This window comes from Aquarana catesbeiana, linkage group LG05, assembly GCF_042186555.1.
Source record: "Aquarana catesbeiana isolate 2022-GZ linkage group LG05, ASM4218655v1, whole genome shotgun sequence".
In the NCBI taxonomy this organism is placed as follows: domain Eukaryota; kingdom Metazoa; phylum Chordata; class Amphibia; order Anura; family Ranidae; genus Aquarana; species Aquarana catesbeiana.
Window position 1 is genome coordinate 573,682,120 of NC_133328.1, and position 23,941 is coordinate 573,706,060.

Below are 23,941 nucleotides of genomic sequence, written 5' to 3' on the forward strand. Positions count from 1 at the left end.
GTATGTCTTGTACGTCACCGCGTTCGTAATTGTTGGCCAACATTTGTGCAACCGTGTGTATGCAAGACAAATTTGAGCCAACATCCTTCGAACAAAAATCCATGGTTTTGTTGGCAGAAAGTCCGATCGTACGGGGCATTAGAGTTCGCCATCTTGTCCTGCCGGCCGAGAAAAAGCATGATTCCCCAACTTGTTATTGTTAGTGCAATTTATTTCTGTGAAGACTGAACAGAAGTAATTGTCTAAATTGTTTGCTATATCCTGGTCTACCTCAACATATGGGTTGTGCCCAGTTTTCATTTTAGTGATCCCACTGTATTTTTTCCTTCTGTCACTAATGTACCTAAAAAAGTTGTATCTCCTTTCTTAATAGATTTAGCAATTTCCTTCTCTTTCTGTGCCACGGCAGCACTGATAATGTGTTTGGCCTCCTTTTGTCTATTTTTATACTTTTCTCTGTCAGCTACATTTCCTGTTTCCTTGAATCTTCTATATGCTGATTTGTTTTCCTTTACTATCCTATTTACCTCTTTAGTGAACCATATTGTTTTTTCTTCCGTTTGTTCTTACTAACTTGCCTGACTAATTTAGCTGCCTCCAGGATGGTAGACATTTAAATAGTGCCCACTGATTACTAACTCCTGTCATTTTACTACAACATTTCAATTCATTTTTTAGAAATGTCCCCATTTCAGCAAGATTTGGCCTTTTAAAATCTAAAACTTTTGTTTTTGTATATGATTTTCAGTTCTTGTTTTAATATCAAACTGAAGACATTGGTCCCACGTCAACATCAGACAGTCAATCCCCATTTGTCAGTACTAGGTCCAGAATATGGTCACCTCAGGTTGGTCTTTTTTACTTATTAATTGTTATTACTGTTATTATAATATTATCACATTGCCTTACAGGAGGAAACTTTTTTTTTCTTCACCAGTTTATTACCGCTTTAAATGTATAATCACCTTTTGCCCTGTAAACTGGATCTTCTGGACTCCAACTCCTATGTTTCTCCACCACTGCAAGAGGCATCAGGTCTCCTTTAAATATAATCCTCTGTCCAGCAGGCTTCATATATCATCCACTATACCAGGATTATAGCATTAAGGCAAATACAAAAGCTACATAGTGCTTTAAACTTTAAAACATTTTATTAAAACCCACTCTCAATAAATGCACTCACATTAAAAAGTGCTCAAGCACACCACTTTATAAGCACTCAAAACACTGCCCGAATTCCAACCAACTCCTACAGTTACCGCACTTCTGGGTTTTGTAAACAGAGTGCTGACATTATTCAAGCCCCGCCCCAACGAGTTTCATCACCAGGACACATGACTTCCTCGGGGAAATTTCAATGGATGGCTGATCAATCTTTTATAATCCCAGTCAGCTTTTTTGACTGTAACTGCTATACCTTTTTATACAATTTCTTTTAATAGTAATTTTGTTGGCCAAAAAAAATTGTTGTATATTTAAATCAATAGATTTGGGTACCCCAAAAGTCCACTGGTGCAAGTTTTCTTTTCCTTTCTCTTTCTTCTTTGCCTTTTGCTGTTTTTATTTATACAATGTCAGGATGTGGTACTAATAATCTTTGCTCATATTAAATATGATAATCAATAAAGCTTCTCCAATAGAAACCATTAAAAAAAATGTTTTTTTATAGTTAAAGGGTAAATTACTCTGTTATATTTTTCTAACGTGACCTTTAAATCCTGTTAGATAAATAGTTCCACTTCCTAGCTTTACAGCAAAGATTTAAAAAAGAAGCAATAAACTATGAGAGACCTTACTGCACCTGAATACAGAGTTTAACAATCCAAAGAACTCGACAACCCTAATGTATGCCAGTCTTCAAATGTCTTTAAAGTTATATGATCTCTAATTAAACTCAACAGAACAGTGGATGTGATGTGGACCGGATTTTTCAATGACTTACTGTCCAACTCAATGTACTTAACTGTCATGCTTCACTGCCAGAGCTTTAGCCTATGTCAAGACTAGAGTGTGAGCTAGTACAATGCTGATGGTATGCCTGTCTAGTTCTGAGCTTCAAATCTTGTGGTCTCACTATGGCAAGAAGTATTGTGATTGGTAGCTCACCAATGAATAAAGTCATAGCCTTAATAAAGATAAAACACTGCAGTTTTTGTAGGATAAGGAAAGAGTAACATTTAACAATTCAATTAAACTCATTTAAGGCCTTAGAAAATACAGATGAATTGGCAAACAGGCCAAGACTAACATTTTCTAGAAGGGCTAGCTAGTCCGAAAATGGTTTTCCTTTCCTTTCAAAACAGCCTTGGTGTTATTACTTTGGTGTAGGGTTTTTAAGCTGGAGTGTAACCGATTTATATCTTGCTCTACCTAGTTCCCAACATGTTAAAAAAAATTCGAGACCCAGGTGTCAGCAAGGTGCTGTACATAGTGTTCGAAAAACATTACAGCACCTTGCTTGTGTGCTCCTCTCAAGAAAAGCTTTGACACGTTTGGATGCTCTTCCAAACCCATTTGGCCAAGCCTTCAAGGAAGCTGTTACCTGTAATGGATAAATCATTTGCAACCAAGGCATTCCCAGTGAAGCAGTCGCATGTATACATGCCCCTTGTTTATGCACGGCTGTGGGTTGGGGAATGCCTCCACTGCAGATGTTTGGCCCATTACAGTTGACAGTTTGCTGATGGACTTTTCAGCATGGATTTGAAAGAGCATCTGAACACACCCAAGCTTATGCTTGGGAAAGAGTAACATTTAACAATTACATCTACTTTCAAGACCCCTCAGCCCTGATGCAAGTGGGGTCTAGCTCTTGGGAGGAATTCAAAACATGTCAGTCTTCAGGAGAGGGACTAGAATGCATTTGCATGCAGACCACTCTAGGTAATGTGATGCTAAACCTCCATGATTGAAGAGCTGGAAGTTCATTACAGGAGAGGAGACCAGACAACTGTGCAAGACTGAAGGTAAGGGTAAAGTTCAGATTTACTATATTCTACAAAAAATGAAAAACAGAAAGTTGTTCCTTGGCAGCATACACATAGGTTAACCCCGCCTCCACTCCTCCCCTCCTCCCCTATAGGACCCCACTCCCATAAATCTTTGCTCTGAGCCAGAGGTCGCATTTTGTAACTAGCCTACTCAAGACATTGGGAGGGAACTTCTGCTGCCATGGAGTCTATCAGGAAAGGAAAATTACGGTAAGTATTTGATAGGAAAGTTTCCGTTTTCCTGACAGATTCCATGGCAGCATATGCATGGGAACTAACTAGCCATACACCCTATGGACGGGCAATGCTGAACCAAAGGCTTTAATTTGTACCGTCAACAGACAGGACCTGCAAGCCAAAATATACAGATGATAAAGAAGCAGGCTCTACACAATAATGAGCCATACATTTATTGCTTGAGGACCACAAGGCCGCCCTACAGATTACATTGGGAACCACATGTTGCGAAGCTGCCCAAGATGTAGACCCACTCCTGGTCAAGTGAGTGGTCACTACCTCCAAAGGAGCCAAGCCCTTGGACCTGTGAGCCTGTCGGATGGCCTAGACAATCCATGCCACAATCATCCCAGTTGAGGCACGTTTCCCTTTGTCCTTTCCGGCAAAAAGAATGAACAGGCATTCTGAAGCCTGAAGGAAGCTGTAGCTTGTAGATATAACAACATCACAATATCTGAGAGATTCCTATATCCAAAGGAAGGCACTGCTTCCCTGGATATAGGATTTCCTGTTTACTAGACATGTGCTTTAACCAACTAAGCCAACCAACTAAGCCACAGCTTAAATGCAAGGATGCAAGTTAATACTCTAAAGGTTGGCAGAACAATTTCTTGGTTCCCATGAAAGACCGATGCACTCTTTGGAATTGAGTCAAGCATAGGTAACAGCACCACTCGAACTGGAAAGAACATTAAGAAGAGTTCCCCATGACCAATGAATCAATCTCCGAGGCTTTTTATGCCAACGTAATAGCCAGGAAAAAAGGCAAACTTGACAGAGATGTCTTTAACGGAGACAGCCCTAGAACACTCCGCTCAAATTCCTGAGAGGGGACAAAAGGGAGACTCCATTTTGAAAACCTCCGCTTACTCCGAGGTCTAGCTGCTCCCTTGAAGAATTGTTGGACAGGAAAAGATGCCTAGACTCGGATACACCTGTGAAGGCCGATAAAGCTGACACTTGTACTCTGAGGGAGTTTTCCGATAGAGCCAGATCTAAATCTGACTGGAGAAAGCCTAGAATATTGAGAACTAGATCACTACATGATCTGTCAACAGCAGACATGCATTGCTCAAACTTTGACTAGATTCTCCCATAAACTTTGTGTTCATTCTTCTAGCATTCAAGAGAGTGGAGATGACTCTGAAGGAGCGGCTGAGGACCTCCAATATCAAGAACCACAATAACAAACAGAAATAATATATGTGCTTGGTTAAAAAATATATATATAAAGCACACTGGCAGCCAGCACCAATAGGTTTGATCATACACCCACATACAATAATAGATTACAAAGGGTGCAGCGCCAATTAACCGCTTCCGGACCACCCTGCATACATTTACTGCGGCAGGGCGGCCCGTGTGCACAAAATCACGTACCTGTACGTGGTTTTGTGCACGCCGTTTAGGGGGCACCAGTGCACAACTCCTGCTGTGATTGGACACAGCAGGAGCCAATCAGCGGGTCTGGGACCCACCGATCATTCACAGGAGAGATGGATCAGCCATCTGCCTGTGAAAACAAGGCAAACGGCGAATCTGTCAGAAAGGGAAAGAGAGATCTTGTGATTCAGCTAAGCTGAATCACAGATCTCTCTTTTCCTTCAGTGTGGCATTGACCCACACAGTTAGTAAGCACCTACCTAGGGAACATTTAACCCTTTGATCACCCCTGGTGTTAACCCCTTCCCTGCCAGTGTCATTTATACAGTAATCAGTGCATTTTTATAGCACTGATCATTACTGTATTGGTTTCACTGCTCCCCAAAAAGTGTCACTCAAAAAAAGATTTGTCCGCCACAATGTTGCAGTCGCGCTAAAAATCGCAGATTGCCGCCATTACTAGTAAATACAAAAAAATAAAAAGTCCCCAAATCTATCCCCTATTTTGTAGACGCTATAACTTTTGTGCAAACCAATTAATATACGCTTATTGGGATTTTTTTTACCAAAAATATGTAGCAGAATACATATTGGCCTAAATTTATGAAGAAATTTGATTTTTTTACGTTTTTTTATTGGGAATGTTTTATAGCAGAAAGTAAAAAATATTGTTTGTCTTTTTTGGTTTATATTGCAAAAAATAAAAGTGCCTAGGTGATCAAATACCACCAAAAGAAAGCTTTATTTGTGGGAAAAAAAAGAACAAATTTTATTTGGGTACAGCGTCGCACAACTGCACAGTTTCAGTTAGAGCGATGCAGTGCCATATCGCAAAAAATGGCCTCATCAGGAAGTGGGTAAAACCCTACCTTGAAGTGGATAAATATAAGCCAATATCCTAAAAAGCAAAACATATAAAGTCCGCCAATGATGAAGGATAAAGATGATAGAGATGAAGATGATGAAATCCCCACACCAACTAGAGTGGATAGGATGATGTATGCACTCGTCACTGCTGTGAATAAAGGGCAATCCTGTTTACCAGACCGTGTTGACCCTCAGATTATAAAGGGTCCAAAGCACGTGGAAACAACCAGGCAAGATAGATAAACAACCAGACTTCCACAACGGACACTACTCTTATGCCCCGTACACACGGTCGGACTTTGTTTGGACATTCCGACAACAAAATCCTAGGATTTTTTCCGACGGATGTTGGCTCAAACTTGTTTTGCCTACACACGGTCGCACAAAGTTGTCGGAATTTCCGATCGACAACCACGCGGTCACGTACACCACGTACGATGAGACTAGAAAAGGCCGGTTCAGAACCAAGCGCGGCACCCTTTGGGCTCCTTTTGCTAATCTCGTGTTAGTAAAAGTTTGGTGAGAGACGATTCGCGCTTTTTCAGACTCGTGGCTTTCAGATCGTTTTCTGCCGTTCAGTTTGTGCTTGTGGGTTTGTATCTGCTCTTCAGTGCGTGCAGTCAGTTCGTATTGGAGTTTTCTGTGCGATCTTGTCCGCTCGTTGCTGTTTTTCAGGTCGCTCTTCACAGGCCTTGCTGTTCTTCAGTGCGTTCTGTTACTTCGTTCTGAGCAGCCGACCATTTTCTAGCCATGTTTCGTATGCGTACTCCTCGTAGAGTTCGTGCTGTGCGGGGGCTTGGTGTTGGGGTCCTGACCTTGACACAAGTCCAGTCCATGAACAGGGTGGGGAGGAGTTCATGGACCAAGAATTGGTTGCTTCAGCGTGACCAGTTCTGTCATATGCCTTTGCTCCGTGAGATCCGTGAGAATAATCCTGATGATTTCAGGAACTTTCTCCGGATGACGGACCCCGTATTTCACTGTTTGTTGGCTTCGCTGACCCCCTATATTAGCAGGCAGGATACCTGCATGAGGCAAGCCATCACTCCGGAGCAGAGGTTGGTCGCTACCTTGCGGTATTTGGCCACAGGGAGAAGTCTGCAGGACTTGAAGTTCTCGACAGGCATCTCCCCCCAGGCTCTGGGTATCATCATCCCAGAGACCTGTTCTGCCATCATCCAGGTCCTGCAGAAGGAGTATATGAAGGTAAGATTTTTATCCTTTTATATCACATTTTATTGTATTGAATGTTTGATAATATATTGTATTTCTTCCCTCATTCCATAATTACCATGATTGTAATATGCTGTGAATGTCCCCTTTGTCCTCATGCATGCTGGATTTTTATGTAATTATTATTTTAGGTCCTTCATACATATTTGCCCTTCAATAGCCTCCCCAGCATGGTGTCTCCTGCCCTATATTCACCTCATGTAGTCACTTAACAATGTATTTTATCAGCTCCATAGTAGTGCTTTACCCCAAACACCCCCTAAAATGTTTTGAAATGTTATTTTTGATTTAAATTCAGGCAGAGTGGCAGAGGCTTTTTTTTGTGGTGTCCCCAAATTTTTTGTAACCCTCCCTCCCCCAACTGCTAAGTCAGCTGATCCCAATTCTCTATCTTCAATCATCTATCTGCTGACTTTGCCAAACCCATACACACTATACCCATCTCTTTAGTGCTCAGATTTATGGATTAATTCCCCAAAGCATGTAGTGCAAGGGCCTGCCTGTATACTTTCCAATGGTACTGTTTAAAGTTCTTGTATCCTATTATGATCTTGATAGGTAATAGCAGAATGTCCAAATGTGCTCAAATGTGTACAGTGTGTATTTATATCTTTGTATTATGACACTTCTTACCTGTCCAGTGGGCTGCCAATAGTGTAACTAAGGAGGGGCTGTTCCAAGTAATACCCTGTATTTAGGCATTCATCTCTCAATGAAGTGAAGAGGGTTACCTGTCCAAGAGTTCCCCCCCCCCCCCTATAATGTTAAAAATGGCCCATGAGGGGGGGAGGGGGAATATGATAGGTGTACCTTATACTTTGTTGTTGTTAAATTCCCCTTAATAAATGCTATCTGGAGGTTGACCCATAATGTTTGTGTCTAATCTGCTTGCCAGGTTTCTGTGAAAAAATAGTAATGTTTATTGTTTTTTCCTCAGCAGTTTCCTTCCACGCCACAGGAATGGCAGACTGTGGCCTCCCACTTTGCCCAGCGGTGGGACTTTCCTAACTGCGGAGGGGCAATTGATGGGAAACACGTCCACATCGTCCCACCACCCAACTCGGGGTCGTACTATTATAATTACAAGGGGTTTAATAGTATAGTGATGTTGGCGGTGGTGTCGGCTAATTACGACTTCTTGTATGTGGACGTGGGGAAGAATGGCCGGATGTCCGATGGTGGAGTCATCGCCCAGACGGAGTTCTACAGGCGTCTCCAGAATGGCAGCTTGGACTTGCCACCTCCAGAGGACAATGTTGAAGGTCTCCCATTTGTGTTCATTGCTGATGAAGCATTTGCGCTGGGGGACCACCTGATGCGGCCATTCCCGATGAGGACCCTCACCCCGGAACAGAGGGTTTTTAATTACCGGCTGGCCAGAGCCCGAAGAGTGGTGGAGAACACATTTGGAATCCTGGCCAGCCGGTTCCGATTATTTATGACACCCATCCATATGGCGGAGTATAAACTGAACCATATAATACTTGCCTGCTGTGTTCTCCATAATTTTCTACAAAAACATTCAGCCAACTATGCTGGCTCAGTTGGGCCTGAGGCCGGAATCCCAAATACATCAACAATGACGGCACTTGAAAGCGGCCGTCCTGGCTTGCCCTCCCTGAATGCCCGTGATGTCCGGTTACGATACCTGGAGTTCTTTGCGGGTAGGGGGGCTATCAATATGCCAGACAATCTGTGACACCTTTTTCAAATAAAAAACACCCAAAAGAAATTCTTGGTGGACATTTACTGCTTGTGTTTGTTTTAGCTGACCCTGCCAGAAATGTGTTGAGTGCAGAAAATGTCGTGATTGGGTAACCTTATAAAAAACAGTGTTGGCTGGTACTTCCTAAATGCAAAAACACATTTCACTACAAGTGCACTTGCAACTGCACTGAACCTGCACTTGTAGTGCAAAGAGGATTTGCCCTTAGGAAATAACCCCCATTTGTGCATAAAACAACAATTACATCACCCCAAAAGTGTTGTAGTGTTGAGACAATAATCCACACATTCTTGAGTAAGGCACTTTTTTATACCTGCACAATCACATGCGCATTTACCAAAGGTTTTTAAAACAAACCAACATGTTTGTTGTATAACAATGTTTGCAGTAGCATTATGAAAAATCAAAATATCCATTTCAGATAAAACAGGCCTGTGTAAAACCAACAAGAAAGCCAAAAAACTTGAACTTACAAAGTTCACATTAGGTAAAACCTGAAGGCTAGATCAGACATCAGTATTTAGGAACTGGGTTTGATCTAGCGTTCAGATGGGGGGAAATCACCCCTGGAAAAGCCAAATTTGGAAGATGCACACCAATTTACGAATGGCAACATGTGCTATCTGCCATCAGGGGGGATCAAGGGACGTGTTTTGGGGGAGAAAGCCTTTCCTCAATGCGACTTTATAATTGAGGAAGGTGTTGCACCCCCAAAACGCGTCCATTGATCTCCCGTGATGGCAGATAGCACATGTTGGCACACTGTGTGCATCCTCCAAATTTGGCTTTTCTAAACATTTTAAAAATTTTTGGAAGATTGGACCACATTAATAAAACAGTTGATTTTGTGGGGTTTAAATTCGCCCCAAAACATCAATGATGTTATTATTTTTTTTAATAACATCACTGATTTGGTTCTGGATGTTTTGCAATTGGAGATTACACCCCATGATCTCCCCGATAAGTATCTGGGCACTTTCTGAAGTAAAGCGTTCAGGATCCCTCACATCACGATCACCTAAAAAGAGATAAAGAACAAAAAAAAGGTCTCAAAAATCTGCCACCATCCATCTCTTTTACCTGAGCCTGTGGTCGCAGACACTCACCTGTTGTGGTGCCAATCTCCACCACGTCTTCTTCTTCCTCCTGCTCTTCTTCTTCGTTTGGGGGTATTTCACCTTCTTCCATAGGTGGGGGGTCTGTGGTCTCCTCGGATGAGGGCTGTCCTCCGAGTCTTATCTCCCCTATGTAAAACAAAAATGGTATAATTAGCACACAGATATTTGATGGCAGAACTAGAAATAGGAAACATTGCTTGGAAGTGGGGTACAATTGTCTATTTTAGCCGAGTTCCAAGATGTATATTTTTTTTATTGCCCTTTGTCAAGCTGCAATACTTTACATGTTTGGTACAAGCTTCACAGATGTAGCCCCCCCTATAGTATACACTGGAGCACCTGTGTGCCCCCCTAATAAAAATGGTGTTCTGGGGTCCCACACTAGTGCTCCAGTGTCCAGATGTGAAAACAGCTGCTCAGTGTCCTCTCTTTACACACAATCTAGTTGTCATTTCATTCTAGTAACAAACCCATCTACACAAACAAATCTTTGGCATCCAAGTAGGCCCCAAAAAATGTGTGAAAATGCATATGGCCTAAACAATGGTGTTCTAGAGGCCGAAATAAAAATGTTTGATACGAACGAATAATGGGCCCATGAACATTAAAGTTGCCCTTTTAAACGTTACAATTAATAAAAGCATATGGAGCAGAACGAACGTAATAAAGACAGAAAGAATAGGAACACAGCACAACTACTTACTTTTTTGCAGCACTCTCCGGATCTTTCGGTACTGCTCTGGCTCTCTCAACTTCAGGTCCGACCACCGCTTCCTGAGCTGATCTTTAGACCTTCGTACCCAGAAATTCCGCTCTAGACTCCTGACCACTTTACCAATGATTTTTGCCTTTCGGATGTTGGGGTTGGGGTAAGGCCCATATTTTCCGTCATAGTCGGACTTCCTCATGATGTGTACCATCTCCAACATCTCCCCAAACGACATATTTGTGGCCTTAAAACGTCTCCTTCTGGATCGGGACGTGCCTGGATCCGGCCTTTCCTCCTCCTCCTCCTCGTTGCTATAATTAGCATGCACCTGCTGTAACTCTGCCATCATGCTCTTCACCCACTGCGCCGAACGAAAAGGGGCGGGGAATACACTAGAAAGAACGTCAGGGGCGGGCGGAGTTACACGCATGCGCAGTGTGTATAAAGCGTAACACGCGTGTGTATTACGTACGATCTGTGAGCGGAGGAAGGAGCATTGGACGCGCCGATCGTAAGAACGAAGGTAAGAGACAAACTTGTGCCTATACTGCTTCTAGATTGAGGCCTATATTGTAACAAGATTAGGAGAGTTTTGTCTGACATTAGGCTTTGTCTTGTGTTGTGTCTTGCAGTGAACATGGATATCTTAATGAGAGATACTGACTTCATGTCACTATTCATTGATATGCTAAGTGAGCTGCCCTGTCTGTGGGAGATTACCCACCCCCATTTCAAGAACCAAGCAAAGAGGAAGGCAGCACTGGAGCAATTGTGTGAAATTGTGAAGCAGGTGATCCCCACGGCAGACATCACTTATTTAAAGATTTTCATTGGTGGCCTGAGGAGCACATATCTGAGGGAGCGCAAGAAAGTCCTGGATTCACAGAGATCCGGAGCAGCAGATGACATCTATGTCCCCAGGATGTTGTACTACGACAGGCTGCACTTTCTGGCAGGCGAGACTGAACCCAGGCCATCCCTCTCCAGTCTTCCTTCCACACTTCCTTCCCCCCTGGCTGAGGCTTCTGACGCCCAACCTGGGCCTTCCAGGCCGCATGTGGAGGAGCCCAGATTGAGCCAGGTATAGCATTCCTCTAAATATTTCTGCTTGTCCAATCAATGATGTTAACTAGATGTTAGTTTGGAGTACTAATTTAGGATTGTGATTGATGATGCAAAACATTACAACTATGTCCCTTTTTCATACACAGGGAAGTCTCAGCCAGGAGGTGGCCGGGCCGAGCCGGCTGGCTGATATCAAGGTCCCTCCACCCCCCCTGAAAAGAGAAAGTGGCAGTAGGACGAGTGCCCTAGAGGAGGCGGCTATCAGATTCTTTTGGAGGGCTACAGAGGTCCTGGGAGCACCACAGACCAGGCAGGAGAACATTGCTGCCTTCATAGCATATAAAATGCAGAGGATGGAGGAGGGCCAAAAAGCCATGTGTGAGGCCCTCATATCAGAGGCTCTGGAGAAAGGTATGAGGGGCCAAATTACACCTCACACACAGCTTTGGGATGGTCCTCCTCCTCCCTCTCCTCCAGGTCCTCCCAGTCCTCCTCCAGGTCCTCCCAGTCCTCCTCCAGGTCCCCCCAGTCCTCCTCCTCCTCCAGGTCCTACTCCTCCTCCTGCCACATCTCCAACTGCACAGCCACAGCCCGGAAGGAAGTGTGAAAGGAAGACCAGACAGTGATTGCCCTGGGTCCAGTCTGGTCGGCCAAAAAATGCAGCCTCTTGTGGTACCACAGCCTGGGGACACAGATGTCATCTGCTGCTATCCGGATCTCTGCGAATCCCGGACCAGACTGCACTCCCTTACATATGGACTCCTCAGGCCACCAATTTTGATGTTGAAGAATTGATGTCTGCCGTGGGGGTCCCAGGCTTCTCTAATTTCTCCTGTTGATCCAGTGTTGCCTCCCTCTTTGTTTGGTTCTGATCCCTTAATAAAGGATTTTTGTTTTGAATTATACTCTCCTATGTGTTTTACTTCAAAAATGACAGTTTGTTTGTGAGGATTCAGGTACATTTCTAATATACAATGTGAAATGAACAAGGGACACCAACACCAAACAATCTCCTTGAGATTAAATAATAAAAGATATCAATGGTGTTGGGGTAACTTGCCACACAAAACACACACAAAAATATTCTGGAGTAAAAATAAAAATAACATTGAACAAAGATCAGCCTTGGAAAAAATCCAAACATTAAAGAAAAAAAAGGCTTAAAAACAAAATAAAAAAAACATAAAAAATATAAAACTGTCAGATGTGACAACTAATAACAATATATTGAGGGAATCCCACTAAAAAAACACAAATAAAAGTTTGTGAGAAGTGTGTGTGAATATGAGCAGCAAAACTACTTAATTCTTGTCACATTATAAAGAAGAAGAGAGTGCGCTGTATTAAACCATTTTTTCCATTGCAGCGTGACGAAAGTGCTGTATCCATTGCGAACGCTAAGTTTACCAGAACGAGCTGTCCCGTGTCGGAATTTCTTCTGAGCATACGTGGCACTTTGTGCGTCGGAACAGGCCACACACGGTCGGAATTGACGCGATCGGATTTTGTTGTCGGAAAATTTTATCTCCTGCTGTCCAATTTTGTGTGTCGGAAAATCCGATGGAAAATGTCCGATGGCGCCCACACACGGTCGGAATTTCCGACAACACGCTCCGATCGGACATTGTCCATCGGAAAATCCGACCGTGTGTACGGGGCATAACTCTTCAAGGAAGATATGGATCACAATCCCCAGATTATTAGGGTATTTGTACACCCAGCGATAGGTGTATGCAAAATAATCCTCCCCCAAAAGATACAAGGACACAACATAGTGCAGTATGTTCTAAAAATCTGAACCAGTCATTCGGTCCTGCTTACGCTTTCATCATCATCTGACGTATTCAGAGGCGTAAAGACATTTGCTGATGTCAGATGATGATGAAACACATAAGGCATGCGCTGAGTCCCTGGGCAGGAGTAACCCAGGGGCGCCAGGCCGGAAGAGAGAGTAGCGGCTTGGAATGCCAATGAGCTCCAGCCATCATAGGTTGAAAGACACTAGAGCCAGGGAAGAAAAACAGACAAACACAAAAACTGCTGCCATGGAATATGTAATATAAAAGTATACATCACTGCACACGGCATCCCCGTGACCACGTCTGGATACAGAAGACACTGTTGCATGGGTCCACGGCACGTTTATGGCCACCTGCTAACAGCTAGGCTTCTAGACCATACTGCCGATTTTCCTGCCAATGGCCAGGCTTTAACTCTTCATGGCACTGCATTCATCACCATTCTCCACCCTGCTAATAGCTAGGGACTGCAGGAGAATCCACACGTCTTCCGGGTCACAGCTTGCCGAACAACCAGGCCTCGAACGTAGATACTTTATCCAAGGTAAGACTTCAACCAATCTGGTCCTGGTCCTTGCTCAGAGCAAAGATTTATAGGAGTGGGGTCCTATAGGGGAGGAGTGGAGGCGGGGTTAACCCATACATATGCTGTTATGGAGTTTGTCAGGAAAAAGTGTTTTTGATGTATATATAAACCTTATGTCCTAATCTCCTATTTGCTTCCATGTTGCTTGCCTGTCATTGCAACTTCTCCTACATATTGGTAATGGAAAGAGGCACTGTACACACTGGTGGCAAAATGGGGTGCTTTTCAGGAATTGCTCATGTTCCCTAACACTGGGGACAGAGGGTATTACAACAAATATCTTAATACTTACAGTTGGTACATAGTCTGGTTAAAAAAAAGACACAAGTCTATCCAGTTTAGAATGAAATTTTTTTTACACAACCGTATACTCACAGTTGATCCAGAGGAAGGCAAAAAACCCCAATAAAGCATGGTCCAATTTGCTCTAGGAGGGGGGAATTCCTTTCAAAAGCCTTCCTGTCAAAGCCTTTCCCTCATGCTGTGCCTTGCCACATTAAATTTGAAACCTGGTATCTACTGATACTACATTCTGCAGGTATGTTCATTTGAAATTATTTCCATGACAAGATCCACAACCCGGAAAGCATCTGCCCCCAAGGGAAGACTCGGAGCCAAGACCGTATTTTAATCACAAGGAGCCTGTGCTACACCACCTTTGGTGCTCAAAGAAACATCCATCTTATAGGCTCTCCTATATCATACAGATTACCCTAGTTGGTGATACCTGGCTTAAAATACTGCAATAAGTTTGAATATTGTGTTACTCGCCTTACATGAGATGGCTAACTGTAAATACCTATACAGGGAAAAACCACCCTCTGAAGCCTATGAGCACAGGCCTACCGTATCTAATAGCAAATCTGTACCTACATGGAGCTGGCACCAATTTCTTCAGTTCAAGTATATCTAAAGGCCTGTTTGAACAGACTGTAGCCTTGGGTTGATGGCATTAGTTTCATATCAAATTGAGATACTTCTGAGATCATTCAGAATTCATTGACAGGTGCCTTTGACCTGCAGTTGACCTGCTTTTGATCTGCATGAGACTTGCTTCCAGTGGGTTTGGCATTCCTGTAGACTTGTATGGGAAGGCAAATCCAACTTAAGTGGACCAAAGCTGATCAACTCCAGCCCTAAAGCCAAATTATATTTTGGATGCTTGAGTTTACCAGTTTTCTGGTGAGTTTATCCACAAAGTGGAGTGTCTCTGTTCACGTGGTGACAAGCCTAGGGTTTGGTGCACGGATTGATGAACTCCCTTTGTTCACCTTAAGAAAACTTGTGTTTTTCTCACTTGAAACCACTTCCACAGACTATTTAATTCATTCATTTAGCCTACTATTTGTGTGCACAAGAAATTGTTTATATATGTCATAAGAAATTTATAGTGACATAAGCGCTGCTATGATGTTTTAAAATTGCATTTTTTTTGCATTTTTTATTTTCATAATTTGTTCTACATATTTGCTTTATTTTCAGTAGCTGCTGTTTAGGATTTAAGGACTATAAGCTGTAATATTGATATCTAAAACACCTAAGAGGATTAATCATCCATAGCAATGAGCGGTGCATTTTGAGCCTTATTGTGTGCACCTGTGTGTTTGATTGTCTTTTCATATAACTGAAGAGAATTTTACTTTGTTCCTATTGTGTCTGTGGGACTGGAAGTGAAGGGAAATCTCCCCAAAGGGACAATGGCAGCAAAAACAAAAAATCAGAAATTAACCATTTCCCCACTGCTATACACCTACATATCTAACAAACGTGCATAAAACAGAGACTTCTGGTTCATGTATACTGCAGCATATGTTCAAGCTGGCCCTTTCAGGCCAAACCCAGATTTGAGCAAATAACTGTGCTCAAATCCAAATAGCTTACATGCAGTATATATAACACATCAGGTGTTAAAATGGTTGTGACCACATGCTAACACAAAAAAAAATCTAAAATCATGGCAAGTTACAACTGTTTCATATGCTTTAAAAAACAAATATAAAACATTTGGCTTTAGATACACCTAAAGAAAGATTAAAAAGAACACTCAATTGGTATGGTTTTATTACTTTCCAAATACCCTATAAATTACATAATAATGTCAGGGGTAAAGACCACCCTTTCCATCTGTCTTCATTACAGCATATTCTTCTTTTCTTAAGAACTCAGATGTGATTGTAGACAGTCCTAATTGCAAATAAAGTTTTCCATACCTTCCAGTTCTCGTATATATAAATCTTTCCTTTGAAAAGCAGTTCAGGCAAAGATGAACATTTGGTGGCATGGACAGAAAATATTGTAGGCCTTCTGAACCATGCAGATACATCATTTACAGAAAACCCTATTCCCTTTCATTATTAGGCAGCATTCCAAGTGTCATTTACTATTTGCATATTGCAGTGTTAAATGAACCTATTTTAGCATGGCTAATTTCCCAGGACCGTTTCTAATATACATTGATACATCTCATACAACCCAAGGAGAAGCTCTGCTGTGAGACTAAATGGACTGGAAATAACAGAGACAGTCACTCCTTAATAGTTAATCAATTAGGACTGCAGCATATAGGACTTAACATTGTTTGCATTTTCTTCCTGGAATTGAAAAGTTGAAAGTGATACAATGAACCCTGATTACATTTTCTAAGTAAGCGGCATTTTCTCAATTTCAGTAGTATAAGCTCTCACAGGTAGGGCACCGATAACCCTGTTGTCTTGAATTTTATTGTCACTGTACTGCCTCCCCATATTTTGTATAGTGCTGCACAAACTGTTGGTGCTATAAATACCCTTCATAATAATATTAAAGATATATTTTTGTAACATTGTCAGCACTACTTTTTCTGTGCAGGACTTCCAAATCATGTGATGGGCCTACTGCCTCTTTCAGAAGTCTGTACAGAGCCTAGGGCACGCTGTATGTATCCCCTTCAATAAAAGTTATATTCCCACACAATCTTCCAAGCTTAAAAGGGCTGCCCCTCGATGTCTTCAATCCTTGGTTTCCAAGCCTGCATTTGTGAAAAAAAACAGCACCTGGTCTAGAAATGTTATATGTGGAACACTTCTTTTATTATTTTACAGAAAGTCTTATAAAAAGATGAAGTAAAGGGTCATTCGGTCCGTTCAAATCTGATCTTGCAATTTATGGCGGATGTTGGAGTTTAGTCATCTAACAGATGTGTCTGTTGGATTCTGGTGATGAGATCTCTGGATTGGAGTTCCCAGATTTGTACCTCTGCCATAGTAATTATGAGGTGTTTTCAATTGTCCAGTTGTGCTTTTAATTTAGTTTAATTTTGAAAAAATGTAAAAGGAAGAGTGGGAACAGAAAAGCTCAGGACTATGGTTAAGAAAAAATACTTCTTCAGTCCAAGAGGCAAGATGAAGAAATGGCCTGAATACTACTTTGTGTGGACTGAGATTATGGACTGAGATTATAGAGAAATTCACTTCTGAATGATTAAAGTGTCTTAATTATGGGTATTAGTTAGTGTTATATACCACATCAGTATGAATCATGTCTTTAGTAATGCTTTGGAAATGTGGAAGTGAAAGTATAACATTATGGCTGTGTCAGTCACAAAGGATATTTGCTCATGTACAAATAATTAAAAACAGCAAAGTATGGATGACTTCCGGCCGGATGTGATCAGGGCAACACACATATCACACCAGCTCCGCTCATCCAGACTTCATTCGTTCACCGGAGCGATTTTACCCAGTACCCGGACCTGCAGTACGGTGGGGGAAGATTTCCGGCATCCGAGGATGCAACCGCCACCACTAAAAAGATCCTGAAGGCACAGAAGGAGCAGAGACAGACCCGCTCCACGAAGGATGCGGCCGGAAGCTCCGCCCCTGCCATCTTGTCCCCTCAGCAGTGTGAACAGCGCACCAAGACAAAGGCTGCAGGGATGGCTCAGGTTCAAGGCTCAATGGAGCCTGGAGTGGAGGGAGAGCCAGGAGAGGAGCCAGAAACAGCTTTGGATCCAGAGGCTATTACCAGACCAATACTAGAAGCCATAAATGCAAGTAAGGCTGAGTTGATGGGGTGCATAGATCACTTGTCATCTAAATGCACCCTTATAAGACATGATCTGGATAAAATCATAGGCTGTCTCTCCACGGTGGAGACGAGAGTCTCTGAGGTGGAGGATACCTCATAAACACAGGGTGCCCAGTTATCAGAGCTGCATGACCTGGTTCGGTCCCTACAGCACAGAGCAGATACGCTGAGGACAGACAAAGGAGAAACAATATTCGGGTAGTTGGGCTGCCAGAGGGAGCTGAGGGGGACAGGCCCACACAGTTTGCTGAGCTCCTGTTTAAACCGCTCCTATCACTTCAAGATCTGCCCCCTACATATGTGGTGGAGAAAGCCCATAGGTTCCCAACGAGATGCAGACCTCCTGGAGCATTCCCACGGCCTTTTCTGGTCTGGTTTTTAAACTATCGTGACCGTGACATGATACTGACCCAATCCAGGAAGCACCAGGAGTTAAGACATGAAAATGCCAGAATAATGCTGTTCCCTGATTTTTCAGCCGCAACACAGCAAAAGAGACGCTCCTTTAATGATGTGCGCAGATGCCTGAGAGAGAAAGAGATAAAATACAGTATGCTGTACCCAAGTAAGCTACGGGTTCAATACAAAGGGTTGGTGAAGTTCTTTGAAAATCAGACTGAAGCATGTGAATGGTTGGATAGAAAGCTTTGAAAAAAGACTGCCAACATCCTCCCTTGAACCGTGGTGAGTGAGAGGGGGTCTAAATTTCCCTGCTTCATTTTTTTTCTGTTTTCCTGTTTCCTGTTTTTTTGTTATTGAATCAATTTGCTTAGGCATTTGACTTTCCTACATGTGCTATAGAGCGCCATCACTTAACCTGTATCTGGGCTGTACACACGTCTTCAGGAGTGAAAGGGAAAGGACAGCCGGAGGATCAGCTAATCCCCATGTATATATGGACCTGAGAGCCCAGGAGCAAGAGGGAAGTGATGTCATGACCAAGGAGGGAAGAATGACACTCCTGCAATTTTGCCTGAAGTATTGGTATTGGGGATATGATTTTTACTGGCTATGATTGAACTACATCCCTTGGGTTGTGCGGAAGGGGATCACCACTTCTTCCCTGCTGCGGGATTGTCACCCCGAAGTTGTTTTCTCTACTAACACTTGCTCCAAATTCATGTGGCACGGAGCGTGAAGAGGATATGCAAATTTCAGCTATAGAACTGCCAAACGTTCGCCACGGTGAGGAGCCACCACACAAGTTTTGTTTTGTTCAGGGACTAAGCTACATACCAGCTTGTTTTTTCTCAGTTTTTCTGGGACCAGTTCTGGTATAATAGCAGAGGAGGGAGTTTTTGAAGTCACAGCTCCGCCAATTGTAATATTTACTTGTATTGTTTGTTCTGGGAACTCTACATATAATGTGCGTGCAGGGGACACAGTGCAAAATATTGAAATTAAGAAGGGACCACATAACTATACTTGATAATTATGGCTGAGAAAGTTAGGATTTCCGACTGAGAAAGCAGACACATACTATATTTGCTGAAGGGGAAAAGAATGGGAAACTTCTGGTAATGTTGGTGGCTGATTACCAACCGATCACTAACACTCCCATGATTAGAGATGGTGGGGTTGCAACTCTCATGGATCCAGCACTTATTATGCAAGAATTTGTTAGGTTTTTTCAACATTATACTCTCCTATCCCACATTATGACGTAGCCGACTTGGATTCTCTGTTGTTGGGTCTCCGGCTCCCGAGGTTGACGGAGGGTGATAGTAAAGACTTGGACGCTAAAATCACAGTGAAGGAAATTCAGAAAGCAATATTTGCTTTTTATCCTCATAAGGCCCCCAGACCATGGTCTTCCAGCAGATTTATATGAATCCAATGTGGAAATTCTGGCTACTAGGTTGAATTTGCTGCTGGAACACTGTCACCAGCACGACACTCTGCCAGACTCCATGTTGGAGGCATATATGATCCTTCTGCTTAAACCAGGTAAGGATCCGGCGGAGTGTGCCTCTTACCGTCCCATAGCCCTCCTTAACACGGACTTAAAGATACCGACGAAAGTCCTAGCACTCAGACTAGCTAACGTCATACCTTCCATAGTCGTCATAGATCAAACAGGGTTTATGTCGGGCAAATCTACAGATACTAACTTGAGGAGACTCTTCACCCACCTTCAAATTGAACCACTGGACTCCGGGACTAGAGTAGTAGTCTCGATAGATATTGAGAAAGCCTTTGACTCAGTTGACTGGGAGTATATGGTCAAGGTCCTGGAGTCCATGGGTTTTGGGCCTCAATTTAGGAAATGGATCTCTATGTTATATAGACACCCTAGGGTGGCGGTCCATATGGGGTCTTTCATATCTGATTTCTTTGAAGTAGGAAGGGGTACTAGGCAGGGATGCCCACTTTCCCCCTTGCTATTTGCCCTAGCCATGGAACCGCTTGCAGTTAGACATGTGCACACTGAAATATTTCATTTCGGAATTTCGTTTTCGTCCGAAAAATACATTTATTTAGTTACTCCCGATATTCATTTTTCTTTATTTCGTTTTTCGTTAAAAACTTGCATTCGTCTGAAAATTGAAATGAATTAAGGTCGAATCTGTCATTAAAGGCTTATGGTGTCTGTCGAATCTTCAAAGTAGATTCGACGGAGCAGCTAAACTGTACGACGTCGCAATCGTACATTCCGGTCGAATTTTCCGAGATGCATTTGACCGGAAATGTACGATAGCAGCATCGTACTGTTTGTTTAGCTGCTCCGTCGAATCTTCTAACTTTCGACAGACACCATAAGCCAAAGATTTACGTTTGCATGTTTTCGTTTCTATGTCAAATCTTCATCGTTCATGCTCATTGGTCTACTCTGCCCCAGCAGTCAGCCAACCAAACTTTCACATTTGTTTCTCAATCGGAAGTGCAATGGCGGCCGCAAAATCCGACGCTGTGTCTGGCTCAGATATGGCAGCACCAGCAACCCATGAAAACATGGAGGACGACATTCCTGGGCCTTCTATGGAGGCAGCAGCAACATCCCCAACAACATAAGCATCCAAAAATGGGCGCAGGAGGGGGACACAAGCTGCAACCAGCAGGAAGCATAACCTTATGTGGACTCACATTGAGTCCCAGATCCTTGTTGGAAACGCTTCCTTGCTGGGTGCAGCTGTGTGGCCCCCACTCCAGGGAAACCACTTCAGAGTGGAAGCGGGAGAAGTGGGAGGAGATCTCCAGGAAGGTCGAGGAGACCTAGCGCCATCGGCGTGACCCGACTGCCATTCGCAAAAAATTCAGCGACATAAAACGGTAAGTAACGTGTCTGATTATTTATTTTTTTTACATTTTAACCACTTGACCATTAACCAAATGACCATGCCACTTTGTGCGATTCGGCACTGCGACGCTTTAACTGACAATTGCGCTGTGGAGTGACGTTGCGCCCAAACAAAATTGACGTCCTTTTTTTCCCACAAATAGAGCTTTCTTTTGGTGGTATTTGATCACCTCTGCGGTTTTTATTTACTTTTTGCTATATAGGTATCCCCAACAAATATATAAAAAACTAATTTTTTCCTCAGTTTAGGCCGATATGTATTCTGCTACATATTTTTGGTAACAAAAATTGCAATAAGCGTTTATTGATTGGTTTGTGCAAAAGTTATAGCGTCTACAAAATAGGGATAGTTTTATGGCATTTTTATTAACAATTTTTTTTACTAGTAATGGCGGCGATCAGCGATTTTTATTGTGACTGCGACATTATGGCAGACACATCGGACACTTTTGATACCATTTTGGGACCACTGTCATTTATACAATGATAAAAGCTCAAAAAATGCACTGATTTTACACACACACATTAACATATATTATTGCTATCACATGTGATGTCAGTAAAGTTAAGTGAATTTTTTTTAAAAAAAAGGAATAAATAATTTTCAATTTATCCTCCCTCCTGTGAAAAACCAAATTTGTGCATAGGTGTGCCTAGCCTACACATGAAAGCATAGTTTGCAGTTGCACATGTTAAATATATTATCGCCACGATCATTTTAAGAGGAATATTTTCATGCCCGTTATTTGTTCTTAGTTAGTTATCACTAAACTGAGCAGTAAGTGCTTTATAGTTCCACTTGACCTGACCACATGTAGGTTACGCCCCCTTTACGCCCACATATTCTGCTATTTAGCATGTTGCAGCTTTAAACTGCACGCTCCTGCGATGTACTACCAAAATGAAATTTATGCTCTTCTCCCGCCACATATAGAGCTTTTATTGGTGGCAATAGATCACTGCTGGGTTTTACATTTTTTGTTATTGAAAAATAAAAAAGTTAAATATATATATAAATATATATATATATATATATATATATATATATATATATATATAAAAAAAGTGTTACGGTGGCTGGACTTAACCAGCTTGCGGACCCGCCATATGTTTAATTACTATGGGGGGTCCAGATCCGCAAGTGGGTTAATGCTTTGCAAAAGAAACAAGAAAGGAAATTTTACACTATACACAGTTCACACAAGCGCGTAATAGAAAGGTGGACTGGAGTGGACAATGAACATTTACTCGGCACAATCCCAATCCTGTCTTTTATTATTTATTGTGCACCAAAAAATCATACCTTTTTCATACAATAAATTTGGTTAATAAATAAATGTGCAAACCTTGTGCTACATGAAAAAATGTGCCTAATCCAAAAATTCCATTTGCATTGTTTCATTCTATGGGTTCATTCTACATGTGTTTCATGTGTTGATGTCATTTTCAGATTACAATTGTAGTTTAATTGTGGAACCCGTTTCTCTTCTCTTTTTGTTTTGCAGTTCTATAGCGCGTAAGCACAGGCAGTTGGGGGGTTGCAGAGGGAAGCAGGTGCCTCTCCTCCCCCATGAGAAGGAGCTCTTAGCAGCTCTAGGGGAGGATGAGATAAAAAAGCTGCTGGCTCATCAAGGTTGGTGTCAGCATTGCATTGTGTGCAGGCCATTTTTTTTGTCAAGCATGCGACGCGACATAGTCATTTACCATGATGAGTTTGATTTTATTTAAAGATCGTCTCCAGGCCCAGCGCCGCCGAAGGCAGAGGGCGGAGGAGCAGGAGTCTTCCACATCATCAACGTGCAGTAAGTACTGTAGTAGTGACACTAATACAGTGGTTCCTTTTCGATTTGTCCACCCTTCCATTGTTGATTCCAGTGTCATTGCTTCTCGCTTATGCAGTGACAGGTAGAGCCTCTGTGACGCTCTGTCAGTTAACGCAAGCGATTGCGTAACTTACGTAATCTGACAGAACGTCGCCGCTCTTAACTGAGGCGCCTGATCAGTGGCGGTGCACCTAACACTCGCCGGGGCTGCTGGCACCAGGACAGGTAAGTGCCTCGTATTTGTTTTTTTTTAATGATTTTTTCTAAATGGTGAATGCATGTCCCTGCCTTGTAGATAAATGTTAGTGACCTGCCCTGTATTGCCATGCTAATGGATAATTAATTTTATCTATTTACACTACAGTATATTTATTTAAGTTTATTAACGTTCATCATTTCTCCTTTTGTCATCCAGTTAGAGGGGGAGACTCAGGAGGAGGAGGTTGAGGCAGCAACGCCCACATTAAGTTAGTATAATTTTGCTGGTATCTGCTGAGTGATCATACATGTTTCAATGTTCTTGTACTAATGTGTGAGATTGTTGTACACTGCAGATTGTAATGTTCTTTTCTATCATTAATTAACAGCTACTGAGGCTGAGCAGGAGGTGGAGGAGACCTGCCCTGTAGAGGCTGCTGGGGATGCGGCAGAACAGCCAGACGCGGCAGATCCAGGGAGTAAGCATAACTTTTTTTGTATTTTCCAGGCAAATATATTTTAAATATGAAATGCTGATGGCATACCTTGTCTAGAATAGCTTGTGATTTATTCTGCAAGGCTTTGGTTTAGCTGGAATTATTAATTATATTAGTTCCCCTCTGCAGCTGATTCCAGTCTTCCTGTTAGTGTGACCTGTGCTTGTTATTTCCTCAATGTCCCTGATCATGCCACCTTCTTGCTGCAGTTCAGATTCCCAGTCTGAGCCAATCACTGTTAATCATTGTGAATAACACAGCAGGCTGGAGGGGGTGTGTCAGAAAAGAATCTCCAGCTATTGGCTGGCAGTCCCTGGACATGTTCAATCTCTGGCATGCCCCTAATG

General features: G+C 42.5%; 1 long non-coding RNA gene across 1 annotated transcript; it reads left to right on the plus strand.

The window, feature by feature from the left end:
- The first annotated feature begins 748 nt into the window (after positions 1–748).
- Positions 749–23,571, plus strand: LOC141146147 (uncharacterized). Its single transcript, XR_012244729.1, has 5 exons — positions 749–847; positions 22,582–22,709; positions 22,807–22,878; positions 23,315–23,366; positions 23,487–23,571. It is a non-coding gene; the product is annotated as an uncharacterized lncRNA (long non-coding RNA).
- Positions 23,572–23,941: the final 370 nt, after the last annotated feature.